This window comes from Anolis sagrei, chromosome 1, assembly GCF_037176765.1.
Source record: "Anolis sagrei isolate rAnoSag1 chromosome 1, rAnoSag1.mat, whole genome shotgun sequence".
Classification (NCBI taxonomy): Eukaryota; Metazoa; Chordata; class Lepidosauria; order Squamata; family Dactyloidae; genus Anolis; species Anolis sagrei.
In genome coordinates this window covers 45,583,638-45,601,740 of record NC_090021.1, presented here as the reverse complement: position 1 = coordinate 45,601,740, position 18,103 = coordinate 45,583,638, and the positions used below count along the sequence as shown (strand labels likewise).

The following is an 18,103-nucleotide window of genomic DNA, read 5'->3' as shown; positions in this document are numbered from 1 at the left end:
TAGCTACTACAGTGCTGCTCACCACTTGCCTGAAGTTACTAAGACTAAAACAGTCATTAACTTGCTTGACTTAATTTGTTCTGACTTACTGTCACCAGTTGACCTTAACCTTGCAAGACTTGACTGGATATTGTCTGACTGACCTTTACCTGATGTACTTGATTGAACTTAATGTAATGGTGACCTGACTGATTCTATTTGATTTGCTTCGCTTGGATCTCACCACTGGATCTGTAAACTATAACCTGCTTCTACTCTTATAGGATCTATAAACTTATAAGCAGAATAAATTCTGACAGTTTGGAATTATTTTTAATTAACTTAACTGAAGGCAATCTAATAAATCACTTTCTCAATATTTCTCAGTTTTTGTAATCTTGCTGGCTTCTAACAATAAGCCAATAGAATATTTGTAAATGATCTTTGAGAACTTAAAAGGCAAATGTGTTGAGAATTGCTACTGAAGAAGAAGAATATAATTTAGAAAGACAGCAAGATGCATAAGAAAAGATGTTAGAAATGGAGATTAAGAAATTGGAAAGGAAATATATGAAGAACAAGGATAAACAAGCAATAATAAAGTGATAGCAAAGAGCAAAGAACTAGAAAAACAAGAGTTGGAAAAATCACAAAGAAACTTGAATTTTTAAAAAAGAGAATACTTTTACTATAATATTAAAATATCACAAGAAATAAAGGAGTTAATCCTCATTTTACTAACAGCTTCAAGGCTGATAAAAGCCATAAAATTGAAAAGAAAAGCATGATTTTCATCTAGAAGATTGGTATAAAGAAGTATGGAGGATAGCAATAAATGATTAATTGTCATGCGGTATTAAGACTAAAAAGGGAATATGGAAAATAAATGATTTTTGGAAAACATGGGGAAAATTTATAGAATATGTGTTTGCAGAAGGGCCACACACTAGGTTGACATATTCAACCACTGTGAGTCCTTCTGGGGAAGAGGCAAGCTATAAATAGGAGTGATTAATATACTACAACTCCTACTACAACTAAGCGTTTTCCTAGTTACTCACCGTAGGGCTAGACTCCATCATATCAGGGCCTCTTTTTGACTTTGAAGTGCACCACATTTTACAATATGGAGTGTGGTAGAGTCACCTTCCCTGGAAGTTTTTAAACAGATGGATGGCCATTTATCAAGAGTGCTTTGATTGTATCTTCCTGCAGTGCAAGGGATTGGACTGATGGCTCTGGGGACCAACTGTGACTCTGTCCTTATGCTTAATCTCATTTGGCATTTCAAATTCACCACCCCAATTTGGAAGGGCCAATTTGGATGTGTTTACCATCTCTTGATGATTTAACAATCCCAATCAACTTGGTGTCACCCTTGATACCTAAGGTGAAGAAACAGAGATAAAAGAAATCAAGTTACATATACATGCCATGAAATAAACCACTTTCCTCTGGTATCTGAAGAAACAACAAGCATTTTTATTAGCATTAAGGCAGCTCTGAATGAAGCAGAAGCTCAGAACTGAATACATTATATATGCATATGAGCCCACACTCTGCCAAGCAGAAGTTGGATCTGCAGTACAAACATGCATTTGGAATTCTACTCTTTTGTCTCCGATTACTTTTTTGACAAGGAAAGGCCAACACAAGTCAAATCTTCTTTAAACATTGTAAAAAGAACATAAGTGCCATGCTTGAGCATTCCAACAATTAATTTAGTTCCACATTCTCTTTTCAAAAATAGCTAGCAAATGCATTAGGGAAATCCACAAGAAGAGCAGGGGGGCATGGTTTTTGCTGTTTTCTCTCACCGTTATGCTTATTTATTTATTTATTTATTTATCGTGTCATCAGCAACCATACCATTGTGTTACAATTCTAACAGAACAAAACAAACACACAGATTAAAAAGAAAAAGAAAAAACCCACAGATTTTGCAAACTTGGTAGTTGGTTAAATGTCCTTTGACCAGTATCTGGCCACTTGGAGTGCCTCTGGTGTTGCCGCAAGAAGGTCCTCCCTTGTGCATGTGGCAGGGCTCAGGTTGCATTGCAGCAGGTGGTCTGTGGTTTGTTCTTCTCCACACTCGCATGCCGAGGATTCCACCCTGTAGCCCCATTTCTTAAGATTGGCTCTGCATCTCGTGGTGCCAGAGCGCAGTCTGTTCAGCGCCTTCCAAGTCACCCAGTCTTCTGTGTGCCCAGGGGGGAGTCTCTCATCTGGTATCACCCATGGATTGAGGTGCTGGATTTGGGCCTGCCACTTTTGGACTCTCGCTTGCTGGGGTGTTCCAGCGAGTGTCTCTGTAGATCTTGCAATCCTGTGAGGAGGCTTCTCTCATGTCCCCCACCGTTATGCTAAATACAGATGGATCCTATATCTAAACCAGAGCTTGGATTTTTTTTTCTACTTAACCTTCGGCCATACAGGTGTGGGGATTTTGAAAACTACCATATGAAAAGAGAGAACTTTTCTAAGTTTTGCTTTAAATATGGACATTTAACTTAATTGTCATGACTAAAAGGTGCAGAGCTTCTTATCTTCTTGCATCATTTTTTGTGTAGTCCCCTCTTAGAGGCATTCTAAGCTAATCATATGCAGATGACACCACTCTGATGGCCGAAAGCGAGGAGGAGCTGAGGAGCCTTCTAATCAAGGTGAAAGAAGAAAGCGCAAAAGCTGGGTTGCAGCTAAACATCAAAAAAACCAAGATTATGGCAACAAGAATGATTGACAACTGGGAAATAGAGGGAGAAAATGTGGAGGCCGTGACAGACTTTGTATTTCTAGGTGCAAAGATTACTGCAGACGCAGACTGTGGCCAGGAAATCAGAAGACGCTTACTTCTTGGGAGGAGAGCAATGTCCAGTCTCGATAAAATAGTAAAGAGTAGAGACATCAGACTGGCAACAAAGATCAGCCTAGTCAAAGCCATGGTATTCCCTGTAGTAACCTACGGATGTGAGAGCTGGACCTTAGGGAAGGCTGAGCGAAGGAAGATAGATGCTTTTGAACTGTGGTGTTGGAGGAAAGTTCTGAGAGTGCCTTGGACTGCGAGAAGATCCAACCAGTCCATCCTCCAGGAAATAAAGCCCAGCTGCTCACTGGAGGGAAGGATACTAGAGACAAAGTTGAAGTACTTTGGCCACATCATGAGGAGACAGCAAAGCCTAGAGAAGACAATTATGCTGGGGAAAGTGTAAGGCAAAAGGAAGAGGGGCCGACCAAGGGCAAGATGGATGGATGGCATCCTTGAAGCAACTGGACTGACCTTGAAGGAACTGGGGGTGGTGATGGCCGACAGGGAGCTCTGGCGTGGACTAGTCCATGAGGTCACGAAGAGTCGGAGACACCTGAACGAATGAACAACAACAACAACAAGCTAATCATAGTTATCCCATCATCATATCGCATGCCATCCAGTCCCTCTAAAATTATTAGATATTGTATGTGATTTTTTTTAAAGCTGTTCTACACAACATAGCCTACTTTAGGATGTCAAGTGCTGAATCTGAGTAATTACAGAGTACAGAACAACCAGGAGGAAAATCAAAGCAGGTCTGGGGTGACAAAGGCAGTTTACAAGGCATCAGAATTAAAAGAAGAAGGATGAGAGATATGTTAAGAGGACATTCTACTAGTTTCAGATGCAAGCAAGAAGCACATAAAAGTGTAATCCAAAGGATGTGCCAAGATTGAGAAGCCAAGGAAGTGTGCCAAGAACGGGGGGATGGGGGGACGGACACATGATGGAATGAGGAGACCTACACTGAAAGCAGTCTCGTGCCTCCAGCATAGATGTTTTATACCAAACTCTCTCTAAGTGTATAGTTTATGTTTTTAGATGCTCTTTTGAATCAAGGGACTCACTCATAGCTGGCCAGGTTCCAGATGTTATTTCTAGAGATGTTTTCCAAAAGGGTGAGGTAGCTCAGCCTCTGGATCTTCTTCCAAGGGGATGGGATGCTGGGTCTCTGGGGAGGTAGTGCTGGATCCCTGAAAAAGGTATCGGTGGGGAGGCAGTTTGTTGCAGTCTCATCCTCCCTCAGATTTCTTCTCCACAGATTGTCCTGACTTATTTCCTCATCTGAAGAGAACTCTTTAAGTTAAGGGCATGGCAAATTTTGCACACTATCATGTGCTAATACTTAGTATATTGGGTCCTTGTTATCAGGTGGGGTTTGGTTCTAGATCACCCTATGGATACCAAAAGCTGCAAATGCCCAAGTCAAATTGAAGAGGCTCAGATCAGGCCCCTTGTCCTCTTCAACATGGCATAGTAAAAGGATGTTCCATAACAAACAATTCAAATGATTACTGGAGAAAGTCTGAGGATCTGTGAAATGGTGGGAAGTTACACCAGAGTATACTCACAGGTTAGCATAGTGCTCTGTGTATGGTCAGCTTTTTGGAAGTTTTATTCTTGAATGTTTTTGAGGCTTGGTTGGTTGAATCCACAGATGCACAATTTGTAGATACAGAGAGCCAGCAGTACTCCAAACTAATATTTGCATTTGATTGATTGAGGGTATATGCCAACAACAAAATACTATGTGAAAGTGACATAGTTAAAAATACCATAGGGTAACTTTTTCACACTGAACCATTGCAGTGCTATGGTTTGAGTGCTGGGCAACAACTCTAGAGACCAGGGTTCAAATCCCTGCTTGGCTATAAAAACCCACTGGGTGAGCTTCAACTAATTCTACACTTTCAGCCTCATTAAGCCCTGTGTTAGCCTTAGGGTCACCATAAATCAGAAACAACTTGAAAGCACACAACAATGACAATAAATATTGTCAGTATTAAATGTAACATGAGAATAATTGAAACCTGAACATCTGCCTAATAAATGTTTGTTTAAATCCTTTCTGTTTTTTAATTGAGATGCAATAGACAATGCACTCAATGAGCTTCTGATCCAGCCTTAGAGGTTGCGGGATTTAATAGATGCACCCCTTACGTCATTCAGGGGCCTTCTCTCCAGAATTTTCTCCAAAGCCTCTAGGGATAAAAGGAAGAAATTTAAAAGATTTTCCCCAGATGTTGGGAATGATCAAAGAGAAGGCATGACAGGACTGCAGGGAGGGAGAAAAGGGATGTATGTAAACATTGGATCAATATCTGGGAGTCTATCACACCCTGCTATCAAATAAAGAAGCTTTTGCTGACTTGCTTTCTTTTCCACATTTGCTAGCCTTAAAGTAGCATAATAATTCTGCCTGTAAGCCAAGACTGACTTTGAAGTTGACATTTGTTTTTGTTCAAGATCTTCCTCTTTAACTGTGTCCCGAGATGACTCAAATACAGGCGACATACATCCTAGTCAGTGAAGATTTCCCAAGATTATTTAAATCAGGTGTAAGTCATGCATTGAGCCCCAGTGATTCTTCAATTATTCGGTGGCCTTTGGGGTTTTATTTTTAATAGTAATATCTTCTCTTTCCCTATTCTTCCCAATTCTTAAGTCATCATGTTTCTTTCTCTCCCCGCCCCCCGTCTTTGGAAAGAAAGAAAGGGCTTTTGGTTGTGAGATGATTCTGTTTGTGGCTCCTGAGGTCCTGCCAAGCTAAAATATGTACTTTGAAGACAATAGTCAGACATATTTCATTCATAAGACTGGGCTGAGGATACCTCTCTGACAAATAGATGCATGTTCTGTATCTACAGCCATATTATTTGTCTTTGTGAGAAATGAAAACAGATTGGAGAATCTCAGTGTGAACAAGCGGATCAGAATTGTTTAAATTATAGATCAGCAAATAGAGGTTCAAAGGCCAGATGTACCCCATCTGAGACTTTCTGAAAAGTTGACGTTGGGTGGGAGGAGGTAAACACACAGTATAGCTGCCCTGGGTTTCAAAATTAAGTTATTTTTTGGTTTTCTTTATAGTGAGACAGAGACAGGTTCAAGTAAATATGTGGGGCTGGTAAAGAATCTTCCTTGCACCTCACAAATGCTAGTTGCTTCATCTTCAGTCCTTCTCTTCCACTATGGGTCTGCAACCAGAAGACATTTCTATGCAGGAGGAGAATAGTAGTTCTTCCCATAAAAATGTTGAGTAACTGACCAGAATCTTAAATGTCCTGGATCATCATTGCTGTGCTTTAGGTGAAGTTCAATGGGGACAAATGCAATATACCCCACTTAGGCAGAAAAAATGAAATGCAAAGATACAGAATGGGGGACGCATGGCTCAACAGCAGTACATGTGAAAAAGATCTTGGAGTTCTTGTGGACAACAAGTTAAACATGAGCCAACAATGTGATGCTGCAGCTAAAAAAGCCAATGGAATTTAGCCTGCATAAATAGGAGTATAGTGTCTAGATCCAGGGAAGTCATGCTATCCCTCTATTCTCCCTTGGTTAGACCACACCTGGAATCACACTGTATTCAATTCTGGTCACCACAATTGAAGAGAGATATTGACAAGCTGGAATGTGTCCAGAGGAGGGCGACTAAAATGATCAAGGGTCTGGAGACCAAGCCCTATGAGGAGCAGCTTAAAGAGCTGCTCATGTTTAGCCTGCAGAAGAGAAGACTGAGAGGAGATATGGTGGGCATGTATAAATATATGAGGGGAAGTAATAGGGAGTAGGGAGCAATCATGTTTTCTGCTGTCCTGGGGACTAGGACATGGAGCAATGGCTTCAAACTACAGGAAAGGAGATTCCACCTGAACATTAGGAAGAACTTCCTAACTGTGAGAGCCATTCAGCAGTGGAACTCTCTACCCCGAAGTGTGGTGGAAGCTCCTTCTATGGAGGCTTTTCAACAGCGGCTGGATGGCCCACAAGGTCTCTTCCAACTCTATGATTTTAGGTGAATATCAACATTGGGGCAACACTTCCAAGTTTAAAGGGGATCCAATCCATACAAGAATTGTCCCCTCCTGGCACAGTTTTCATTGTTGTATAAAAGCCTGAACAAGTATCATGTGATGGCTTTCAATAGTTGTTTCATACAATTATCATTTGATCTGTGGGTTATGTGATCTATTCCAGTTGCCAGATGACCTTCTGCAGATGGGAAATTGCTTTCTTGCTTATGGGTTTGAAGATGATGGATCAATAGGAGTATAGATTCCAGATTGAGGGGGGGGCGGGCGGTAGTAATGTCATTCTATTATTTTTTTTGTCAGACCTTGCCTGGAATATAGTGTCCAGTTCTGGGTACCAGAGATCAAGAAGGATATTCATAAACTTGAGCACACTCAGAAAAAGGCAAACAAGATGAGCAAAGTTCTAGAAACCATGTTATGTATGAGGAATTACTTAAGTAGTTGTACAGAAGATGGAGAGATGACATGATTGCCATTTTTAAATATCTGCTGGGATGGGATGTGGAGCAAGTATTTTTTTTTGGGGGGGTTGCTTCTCTAGAAACTAGAACATGAGCCAATGGTTTCAATTTACTGTATAAGAAAAAAGTTTCCACTTAAGCAGTGGGAAGAACGTCTTTACCATAACTGCTGTTCAACAGTTGGAATGTGATGGACTCTCCATATTTGGAGATTTAAAAACAGATGTTAGATGTGCTTCTTTTAGGTAGTTGTGTAAGGCTGGGGATTGGACAAGATGGCCCTTCCAATTATATGATTCTATCATTTTCTGAATCATACTACATGTGAATATTTTGCTTGAAATCAGCCAATCCAAAACTCACTGTTGCTTCAGACAGGAAATGTCATTGATCTCATCCAATTTTCTTGAAATCAGGTGCATCATCACTAAATGCATGAGGCACAAGAAAAAGCCAATTGAAGTGAATGGCTGGTTGAGAGATGCCTTTCTTCTGTGTTCTCCTGCAATACTCTTGGGAAGCAGACAAGTAATAATTACTCAAAGAGCCTGCCAGCACAGGGCATTCTCCTGCTGAGATATAATCATGCCCTCTTTACTTTTCATATTTTATTGCCCTTAAGGTCAGACATGCTGAATCATCTTGGCTCCAGTGCAAAGAACTTGACATATGACACCAAAGAAAGACCTTCAAAGCTTTTACATAACTTTTTAGAACAGAATTATCTTCAAGGTTTTATCAAGCGCATGTGAAGATGTCACACAGTATGATTAATAGCCATATTGTCATGGATTGTCTTTTTATCATCTTTCAGATCCTCAAAAAACCCCTTCACTATAAAATATTGGGTTTAGCCTTTTTGCCTTCATCTTCACTGAAATGAGCCCAACATGTACAATACTTAATTTTCTCCTAGCTTTCTTTTGTATGTTTTTTTAAAAATCTTTCAATTAGAGTAAATATTCCAGTTTCATGTTTTGGACAAAGGTCTCCCAAAACTGTTGCAAGGCAGTTTATATTTTATGTTGTGAACTGTTTAATTTTAAAGTTTTGTTGTATAATATTTGGTGCTGTAATTTAATTTTCGTGAATTTCTGTTTAATTTTTTATGGCTACTATTTTTATATTGCCATTGAATGTTTGCCTGTTTGTTAGAAGCTGCCCTGAATCCCACAGGGAGATAGGACAGGATACAAATATTATAATAATAATAATAATAATAATAATAATAATAGTTATATAAAATTAGAAACATTTTAAAAAGTTTTAAAACAGCTCCTAGCAAAAAGTAGATTGAAATAAAAACATTTATTAAGGTCCATTCTACCACAAACAAAAGTGATGAGATGATGACTGGAGTGTGTGAATAGAGTTTGTTTTAACTAGGTAGGTTCCTCATCCAAGACCTGCTTTCAATCAACAAGGTTGGTGAAAAGTATCCCTCAGCTCAGAGTAGATGTGTAAGTTTATGTTCAAATTTCTCTAATGTTAATTTTTCCCCAGTCACAAACTCTTTTTACCCCTTTTTTTCATTTGATTGTCTGGCAAATGATCCAGTTGAGTAGGTCAGCAGACAAGGGTTTCCATGGAGCCATAGTGTGTGTCACCACTGTTTGGCAATGACTCATAGATAGGAACCAATTAATTAAAATGGTTGTGTTGTCAGTTAAGTGTGTGGGTGTGTCTATCTATATTTGAAATAATTCCCTTCTCTGAGAGGAGTGGCAAAAGGCAAGAGCATAGTCCATCCTGTTGTTGTTGTTCATTCGTTCAATCGTCTCCGACTCTTCGTGACCTCATGGACCAGCCCACGCCAGAGCTCCCTGTCGGCCGTCACCACCCCAGCTCCTTCAAGGTCAGTCCAGTCACTTCAAGGATGCCATCCATCCATCTGCCCTTGGTCAGCCCCTCTTCCTTTTACCTTCCACTTTCCCCAGCATAATTGTCTTCTCTAGGCTTTGCTGTCTCATGACACAAGTACTTCAACTTTGTCTCTAGTATCCTTCCCTCCAATGAGCAGTCGGGCTTTATTTCCTGGAGGATGGACTGATTGGATCTTCTCGCAGTCCAAGGCACTCTCAGAACTTTCCTCCAACACCACAGTTCAAAAACATTGATCTTCCTTCGCTCAGCCTTCCCTAAGGTCCAGTTCTCACATCCGTAGGTTACTACAGGGAATACCATGGCTTTGACTATGCGGATCGTTGTTGCCAGTCTGATGTCCATCCTAGGAGAACCTAAATGAAGCTCAAAACACCACTACACTCTTCATTGTTGTGCCACTTATGTTCTTTGTGAATTCTAGGGTGGAGAAATGGCAGCAACAGCCAGGGATAACCGTTATCTTATTTCAGTTACTGGCAACTGAAGTCAAAGTGCAAACACTGTTGGAGCTCACTTAGCTCAGAGGAGGAGGAGAGGAAGGGGCACAGTCTTGCCTTTCTCAGGGCCCTTCTACACAGGCAGATAATCCACAATATCTGCTTTGAACTGGATTATCTGAGTCCACACTGCCATATAATCCAGTTCAATTTGGATTTCATACAGCTGTATGGAAGGGGCCTCAAGTAAAAGCAAACCATTGTGACTTCTTCTACCTTGTGTGTTCTTCCTCATTAACAACTTTTGCCATCTTGACTATCCTCTGATGTTGATTAGCCATACGGTTTCTAAAATTTCATTTGTAAAACTTTGGAGAGTATGTTGCAACTCAACAACATTCTAACAATTATCTCCTTAAAGTTATAGGGACTACAGCTTCCCTTAACGAAGCATTGTCTCTGAGATCAAAACTGAAAATGTGGTTTCGACTTATTTTTGACTACCAGGAAAAAATAGGATCTGATGAGCAAGTGGTTTAACTGAATATGCAGTGCACAACTTGGGGGGGGGGGGGGCAGAAGGGGGCACGAGGAACTGTATATTTGGGTTGCTACTCTCAACAAAGGATACAGTCTACTTCATGGAAGTATCATGAAGTCATAAATCAATCTCCTGTATTATTTTACTGTTACCTTATCCTCTTGTTTCTATCTTTTATTCATAGTTTTTTCCTCCCTCATTTTAACATTTCATTTCTAACCACTTTGAGGCAGGATTTACAAAGTTTGTCTTTGAAAAGAAAAAAAAGTAGTTGGAATAAACACAAGTTCAAATTTTATATTGTATGGAGTAAAAGTACACAAATCAATATAAAACAGATTTATTTGCAGTGGCAACATATTTGTTTACAATGCCCCTTTCCTCTGCAAAATGCTGTGCACTTTGATGGTTCTATAAAAATAAATATTAGAAGCCCATGTTGAGTTTTATGGCTCAGTTGTAAATATTCACTTAGTTCAAGCTTCTGGCTGGCCCTTCTTTTCCTTTCGTTGGTCGTTTCGCCTTAGGGTTGCCATAAATTGGAAGTGACTTGAAAGCACCCAATAAGAAATAATCCCAATATATTGATTTTGAGCCAGGCTTAGGTCTGGTGAAAATGATGAGCTTTAACCAGGATATAAAATCAATAAGATATGCCTTTAAATTTCAGTCTAAGTACAGGGCTTTTGGATTCTCGGTTGAAAAGCTTGGAGGAATATTCTCTCTCTCTCTCCTGACTTTTCCCTGTTGATATGGGGCCAATGAGAAGGCAATGAAGAAAATGCATTTACCTGAACTTCTCAAAGATGTTTGGTTTCATTTCATGCTGACTTGTGCACCATGCTGCCCATCTGTTTTTACTTTATTTGAGCACCTTCGCTTCATCTCAAAAAGTTGTCTGTAAATATTTATGTCAACTTCTCTGTGGCCAAACACAGTGTCCAGGCTCAATCCTTTAAAATCCTTGGAATTTACATAACCTCCAATTGTAGCAATATGAAATGTGGCTCTGGTTAGAATAACAAGGGTTCAGGGAATGCAGGGTGGGGAGAGTTTAAACGGCAGAATCTCAAAAGGAAAACAAAACAAAATTCAGCATACTGTTTTCATTTTCGATAGCCATATGAGGACAGCCCTCTGGTCTTCAGCTATAAATAAGCCACTGCTGTCACAGGAAGATGGAAAACAATTCATATTTTTTCCTCTCAATTTTTCTTGCAAGTCCCCCACTGTCTAGAGTTAAAATAAAGGCTTCAAAAGCAAAATGTGTGTGTTGAGAAAAGTTTGTTTTAAGCAAAGGAATTTGATGCTAGTTTTTCCCTCTATAGGCAAATGCTCTTAAGTATATTGCTTAGTAGTTTATAAACAATGCACACATAGTGAAGTGTGTTCCCCACTTACTACAGGTAAATCAGGCTAGGCAAGTAAAGGAGATGTTTGCACTGCTTTGGTATCTGTTAGCCAGCAAAACAGGAGAGGAAAGAGGAGAGGGGAGACTTACCTGGCCCAATAAACTCAAGCAAAAGCAAACTGCAGTGGCCTTTCCTGGGTTATGCATTCTTCCATATTTTTTATCATCTTGGTCACATTCTCATGCTGATTGGCCGCATGTCTCCTGATTTTTATCAGCGAGATTTTGAAGGATATGGTGATATATTGTCACTCTGACAAAATCATGATAAATTAAGTGTCTGCCATACTGTTCTGGAAGTTCCTTTAGTTTTCTGAGACCCCTTCTACACTGTCCTTATATTCCAGGATCTGATCCCAGATTATCTGCTTATCCCAGATTACATGGCAGTGGAGATTCAGAGCTGTCCAAACAGTACCTTTATTCCAGGATCTTCCACAGCAAACAGGAGGGTGGCCAGATGCTGTTTCCTGTAAACGTGGAAGCAATAACTAAAAACAGCAAAAAACGCGAGATTTTCAGGTGCAGTCATATCCTGATTCTGAACCGAAAATCTGCATCTTCAAATGTCTGTATGTTCTTGCACTCGGAAATCACGAAATTTTTAGGTTTGTTCCTAGGTTTTAGATGTTTGTTCCTGATTGGTGGATTCCTAAAAAGAAGGTGACAGTTGAGTAGAATGCCAAAATTTTGTGTGCCAGAAACTTCATGAAATGTGTGGAGGGTACATTTTCTCTGACCAGGACAAAGTTGAGGCCCCCTAGTCAACGTTGTACATCTTTTCACAATAAGAACAATCGGGGACATACATGTTTAACCCAGGAACAACACAATGTCTGCTCAGATGGCCCTGCAGCTTAGATAACCCAGAAATTGAACTTATACAATGATTTGCATCTTCGCATATTTGCATCTTGAGTTTCTTTTTTAAAAAAGATGTCCCATGGCAGTCATCTTGAGGGCCTCTGAGTCGTGTAATGAAGCAAGTGTGGACAATGGAAACAGAAATCCAGGGACCAATAGGTCTGTATGTGGACCTCATCTGAAGTCCCAGGATTTTTTGCCACTGATTAAAACCCATGATTTGCTGTTGTCTGGAAGCACCCATCATATAATGCAGTTCAAAGCAGATAGCCTGGGATCCTGGGATATAAGGACACCTGAGTGGCATGTAGGACAATGAAGAAGATATTTATTTGCAAGCCATGTCTCCCTGCATACTCAGGAGTTTTCATGAAGAGTCTGGGGAAAAATATACTACACAATCACCTGGAGGGCCTAGAACATTACCAGAGAGGTAAAGATAAATAAAACTGCAGATATAGGTTCCCTTTTTTCAGAGATCTCTATGTAAATTACGAGTAGCATTTTTGTTTTCTCTGTCCCCAGTTTCTTTCAGAAACTACCTCCCATCACATAAACAAAATAGATGAATTGGGTCTCATGTCCCAATAAGTATGCTGGCTGATACCATGTTAATATGAGCAACATGTCTCTTACCATTGCTGCCATATAGTGTATCAGTACCTGTATGAACTTCTACAGAGACTTTCTTGCATTTGAAAGCAAAGTCTAAAATATCATATATAGTAGATCAAACTTATCCAAACAAACATCCTGGAGTTGGCTAGGCTGAAGGAAAATTTTTGTGGAGTTGTAATCCAACACTACTAGGAGACCCGCTTGGGGAAAACTGATAATAGATAAAACTGAAATCTTAACCAAAACTACCATTTACAAGTAGAAAAAAAATGTTGACCACACACTGCCTTTATTTTATGTAGTTCAGCTGAGGTTATTAGATGGTAAACTACTAAGGTTATATCCCCCACAACAGGTTTCACAAAAGTAAAAACTATAGACATGGACTTCTTTCCTGCCTCCCCCCGCCCCCTCCGGCCATGGTATATGCACTCTCTTCTTTGAAACATGTAAGATGAAATGCCTCTTTAAAGGCATGAGACGTAACAAACAATTTCTTAAACAAGCATGATTGAAAAATTGTATGATTTTTTCAGCTGGTGTCCTGAGCAGCTGTAGGTAACTGAGTGATGTGAAAGCCATCACTCCGAAATGAAATGAAATCATTCTCTATTGGAAAGAGTTTCATACAGCTTACCAAGAATAGTAGGTCTATGGAAAAGTATATTTAGTGGGGGTTGAGTAAAGCCTTTAGGAACACTGATGATTATTTTAGTGCTTACATGGAGACTGAGCTACCGTGAAAAGCTGGTTCTTTTTTTGTGATACTTTAATTAAAAGTAGATTATGTTTGGAATAGATGAAAAAATCAATAAAGCCCATTCGTGTTGACTTCCCCCATAGTGTACTGAAGAAACTGTTTGTGTAAGGAAAAGGTCACCTTGGCATCAATTAATATATTCATTAATTACTGTTTAAGGCAGCCTTCCAGAATAGTTTGGGGCTCGTTCCAAAATAATAATTTTAAAAAACAGCTCACTAGCAGAAAACGATTCACAGGCATGATCCTGTATCATTATGGAATAATACATGTATATAGCTTAGCCAAAACTATGCAGTACTGAAATACAAATGATTACTGAAATACAAATACTGAAATACAAAAGTACTGAAATACAAATGCCAAACATGCCATTAAAATATACATGCCATTACAGCTGAGAATAGCAATGTTTCAGTAGGGGTGTTGCTATTTTTGACAATGTCCTTTTACAGTGGAGATGCTGGGTATTGCAGAAATTAAATTTGCTGTATCTCAAAAGTGCTGCCTTGGGGAAAGGCTTTATTGTGATTCCGGGTTAGGAAAAAATGAAGGAGGGAGGCAGAGATAGAATTAAAGCGAGTACTGAACATGGAAAGATAGGAAGAACCTGGGACAGACATGGGGATTTAGCATAATCAGGTCAAATTTGAAGGCTTAGTAGATAAGAAAGGAACACAAAGCAAAGGAAGATCTAGTCAAGCATTGTAAAGAGAGATTATAATCCAAAAAGTTCATTAAAGTATCACTTTACGTTTAAGAGGCAGTGGGTAAGTAAGGCCATACTGCTTGTAAATTTGTTTAAGTAGCAGGAAAAGTAAAGAGGAAGGCAAAAAACCAACTAAAGCCAGCACTGAACATGGAAAGATAGGAGGGAGATCTGTGCAGAGCAGGGGAAAGGAAGAAGCATACCTAAACCCCTTGACAAGAAGCTCTGTTAAAATATTTCAGTGTGTATTCATTCATTCATTCATTCAATAACTGGTAAATAGAGGGAGAAAAACGTGGAGACAGTGACAGAATTTGTATTTCTAGGAGCGAAGATTACTGCAGACACAGACTGCAGCCAGGAAATCAGAAGACGTTTACTTCTTGGGAGGAGAGCAATGACCAATCTCGATAAAATAGTGAAGAGTAGAAGCATCACACTAGCAACTGAGATCTGCGTAGTTAAAGCAGTGATATTCTCCATAGTAACCTATGGATGTGAAAGCTGGACCATAAGGAAGGCTGAGCGAAGGAAAATAGACGCTTTTGAACTGTGGTGTTGGAGGAAAATTCTGAGAGTGCCTTGGACCATGAGAAGATCCAACCAGTTCATACTTCAGGAAATAAAGCCTGACTGCTCATTGGAGGGAAGGATATTAGAGGCAAAGATGAAGTACTTTAGCCATAGAATGAGAAGACAGGAAAGCTTAGAGAAGACAATGGTGCAGGGGAAAATGGGAAGGAAAAGGAAGAGGGGCCAACCAAAGGCAAGATGGATGGATCGTATCATTGAAGTGACTGGCTTGACTCTGAAGGAGCTGGGGGTGGTGACTGCTGACAGGGAGATCTAGCATAGGCTGGTCCATGAGGTCACACAGAGTCAGAAGTGACTGAATGAATAAACAACAACGACATTCATTTGTGTGTATTCAAAGCATCTTTTGGCTTATGTCCATCCCATTAATTTCATAGGGTTTTCATAGGGTTACTCCAAAGTGGTTTTGCCAATTCCACTCAAATACAGCCAACCGCATGTAGTAGACAATCAATAAAATGCATGGAAATGAGGGGCAAAGTCATGCTGCTTCAAACCAATTGATGGATCACAGCGTGAGCAGCATTTAATTCTGGAAACTGCTCACACTGTGATCCATCAGTTGCCAACAATGAGGACTTGGGTGTAATTGTACTCTCCACTTCACATCTCACAATTGCTGTTTAACAAAGAAAGGCGGCCTTTAATATTTAAAGTAATATATAGCCAGCTGTGTTATTAGCTGTTGATAGCCACATTCTCCATGAGTTGGTCTAATCCTTTTAAAAAACTGTATGTGTCAGCAGGTATCACTATATCTAATCTGAGTGAATATGCCAATAAAAACTATATGCTACCAGGATAGGTGCTTCATTTTATCTCCTCCTAAAAAGACCCAGTTATACATTTTCAGTTGGTGGAGTCTTGTTCTAGCCTTGTTCTAACAGGGAGAAAGTCGCTTTCCCCACACCTTGAATTGTTCTTTTCATCCCCATATGGTTTTGTTTCGTCATCTTTTATTCAAAGCTCAACAAACCCAAATATTGTAAATGATCCTCACAGGAGAGTTGTTCCAGCTTTTAGCAATTTTGCTTATTCTTTTCTTTCTTATTTTACCTTGGATAGGAGAGTTGCAGTGGGTTAAATCACTGAGCTGCTGAACTTGCTAACCGAAAGGTCGCAAGTTTGAATCCCAGGGGGGGACGGGGGACATACAAAATGTGAGTTGAACAATAGGTACCGCTCCGGCAAGAAGGTAAAGGCACTCCATGCAGTTATGCCAGCCACATGGCCTTGGAAGTGTCTATGGACAACCCTGGCTCTTTGGTTTAGAGATGGAGATGAGCACTAACACCCAGAGTTGGACACGACTGGATTTAATGTCAGGGGAAAACTTTATCTACTAGGAGAGTTGAAAATGGAGAATCATGCTTCCAAAAGGCTATAGATGCCTTGTTTTAGTCCACAGTGCTCTTAAATGAAACCACAGTTAACTCTGATGGAGGGACCCAAGTGAAGTGTGACCCAAGGAGGTCCAGGAAAGAGAATGGACAGGTGTGACATATGGACCCTTTGTAGCTACCCACCTCTGCTCTCTTGGCTTGGCTTGAAAAAATAGATCTAAACAACTATGAGCTGTTTTATACAATGAGTATATTTTTCTCCAGCAGAATGTAAGAAGTCATCTAGTCACATTCTGATGGGAACTGCCTTCCCTACACATCTGAGAATATAAGCAGAGGAAGAGAAGCCATGAATGCAAGATTGTTCCAATTAAACAGGTCGGTACTGGCCTGGACCTGTACATAGTTGCAGTGTGATGCTAAGATGCTTATATACCTTTTAAACATTTCTTCTGTTAAAACGATTACAGTATAATATTATCTGTTCTGGAGATCTTTCTTGACTTACTGCACAAGGAAAAATCATTACCAGAAGGCTTCACTCTGGATTTACAACAGTAAAACAAAGCAAACCAAACCAATACAGGAAAAAGACAAGGTGTCAGAAACATGAGTATTTTCCCTTGTCCCTTTGTAGGTATTGCTATGGATAGGGACTAAAAATAGACTGACAAATATTAAGGTGTTCCTTTGGCATATACTAAGCAGGAAATGAGTATATAAAGTGATTGTATCCTGCAAAAAACATGTTTAACCTATTTACATATGATGGTATCTCAATATAGAAATAATATTTTGAAAACTAGAGAGTTAACTGTTGTGTTGGTATGTGCCTTTATTCGGAAGAGGTTACCTATTGCATTTATTTAAGGCTAAGAGAATACGACTAGCCTACCATCACTCCTGACCCATAAGTGCCATGCTAAAACAAGGTGTGCAGGGACACCCTATTTAACAGAGAACTATACATCCAGAGAATGCATGGAGATCTGAACCTATGCACATAAAGGGCTGTAGTTGTAGGCTTTTCCTGTCTATGACATCCATACCAAACATGTGGACATTGAAGATTAATCAAATGACACAGTGTCCCAGCCTGTTTGCATGTGAAACTCAAATGATAAGGGACAGGAATATTAATGAATTAAATAAAAACAATATAAGATGCTAGCAGAGAAGTGTGCGATGATTTGAAATATGTGGAGTACACAAATAACATAAGATAAAGGCAATTTGCCCAGGGTTTTTAATATTTTGAGGAGCCCAGAACTATTTGTAAGGTCAAAGGGCCTCAACATTGGTAGGCAGGTTGCTTTTGCCTGCTTGCAACAGAAAGGCAAAATGATTGCTTCCATCTGTTATCATTCAAGAATCCTTAAATATGAAGGGTCTTACAAGTGTATATAGAAGTGACATCTTTGTCATTCAGTGCAGCTTATTTATAAGTGTATGTGCACATAGTGCTTACAGGTTGTCTTTATGAATTTGTAGGATTGGCAATCACTGTCTTAATATTTCTTAGTACAGGATCATTTAGTCAACTTCTGACTGATAATGTCTGCAGAGGCTCAACTACATAGGAAACTTAGTGGTCCAATTTTGTCTAACACATTTTGGAGAAGGAACTCATCCCCACATTGTCTTGGAAAACTG

The 18,103-nt window shown here is 39.7% G+C and overlaps 1 protein-coding gene across 3 annotated transcripts in view; it reads left to right on the top strand.

Moving 5' to 3' along the window:
* DAAM2 (dishevelled associated activator of morphogenesis 2) overlaps positions 1-18,103 on the top strand; it is a 246,966-nt gene that overhangs the window by 11,586 nt on the left and 217,277 nt on the right. The window contains exon 2 of one of the 3 annotated variants that reach the window (XM_067464194.1): positions 16,718-16,828. The exons of 1 other annotated variant lie outside the window; for it this stretch is intronic. The gene's annotated coding sequence lies outside the window, so the exon portion shown is untranslated. Of the gene's footprint in view, positions 1-16,714; positions 16,829-18,103 lie in introns of those variants that run through there. One more of the 3 variants, XM_060754095.2, reaches the window with a different exon arrangement.